Here is a 1609-nt window from a genome sequence, read left to right as displayed (position 1 = left end):
TGATGGGTCGTTCCGGAACGAATCGTTCCAAAGGAACGAAACCAGCAAGTGAACGAATCGTTCCGATTCCGGAAGTCAGCTGGAATCGAATCCGGTTTTGTTTTTAGCTACTGCGCCTGCGTCGTTGTCAACACATGCGAGAAACTTCTACAAGCGGCTTCTCTTGTCCTTTTGTTCCCTTACTTTCCCGCCATCTGCCTCAGCATTGAAAAGGCACTCCGAGGAGAGGGAAGAGGGGGGGGGGGGGGGGTAGGAGGAAAGTTGTATTTTGCCCATTCCGAGTGGTCTGGGCTAAACAGCAGGGACATTGTGAATTCTGCAAAATTCTTCCCTGGCTCGGAGAAAAATTTCCCTCCCGTGTAGCAAAAAATTTCCCTTTCGCCTTGAAAATTCCTGGTCTTCCACAACCAACAAATACAACAATAAAATAGAAAATAAATTATCCATACTTTCACGATTTATCCAGAACTTCTAATCTAGGAGGGTGTAAATGATGTAAAGGCAAATTTAACACCAAATCACACTGATTGATTTGCTTTATTTTACTTCGCTTTTTGTGCCACTTTTGGCTAATTTGCGAAGATGGAGATGAGTGATGAATGGACACTCACAAACATCCATGGATTCGAACCCGGGACCCCCTAGTGTTAGCGCGAAGTGCTAACCCCTCCGCCACGGGAGTCTGCTACCAAATTAGATGATTGTGAATAAATTTAAAGGGGGTCTGTTGCGAAAAAAATATAGCCGTGATATGTAGAGGTGGATAAATCATTGAGTATGTACTTAATTTATTTTCTTCATGTTGGACAAAATCTGTTTTATTTGAGTCGTTATTGTTAATTAATATTTTTACTTGAATGTTGATTGTTGATTGATTGATTTAGTTTATTTTACTTTGCGTTTTGTGCCTCCTGGCTAATTTGCGAAGATGGGGATGAGTGATGAAATTGATGAATGGACATTCACAAACAACCAAGTCCGAGCGGGATTCGAACCCGGGACCCTTGGCATCGCAGCGCGATGTGCTAACCACTCAGCCACACGCTCCGGCTTTACTTGAATGTTGTTACACTTTTTAACTCAATCACGATTAACTGCGATCAACTGAGTTCGAACTGAAAGGAAATACATTTCAGGTGTTTATAAAAGAAAGTATTATTTAATGCAAGACATCTAATTCCACCGTTTCTTGCACATTTTAGACGTTTCACCCTTTTCCCTTCCTTGGCTCCAAAATTTCCCGTTTTTAGGAAGTTTCCTGCTGGGTTCATCGCGGTTAAACTCCTCTCCCTCCTTCACCCGCTATTGAGGTCAGAAGGAACCAACCAAGAAGCCAAATATAATGGAGGGCGTTACTACAGTTTTTAACTCGCTCCAAGCTCCCCAATAGGCGGACTGTACGTTTGAAGGACTAGTCAGTGAGCCTTGGTACGAGTTTTTGGAATCGGAACGAGAATTTGGAGTCGGAACGAATCGTTCCGAGGTTTCGTTCCGACCAAACAGCCTGGAGAGAGGCAAGGGTGCGGGTGTGTTTGAGATACACCTGCACTTCGTAAAATCAAATGTTCGCTGAAATCTGAATCATAAGAACATCGAATTGTAAAAAGAA

The sequence above is a fragment of the Lepisma saccharinum genome, chromosome 6, assembly GCF_977018435.1.
Source record: "Lepisma saccharinum chromosome 6, izLepSacc3.1, whole genome shotgun sequence".
Classification (NCBI taxonomy): Eukaryota; Metazoa; Arthropoda; class Insecta; order Zygentoma; family Lepismatidae; genus Lepisma; species Lepisma saccharinum.
The sequence above is the reverse complement of the archived record's forward strand: the minus strand, read 5'-3'. Positions refer to the sequence as shown.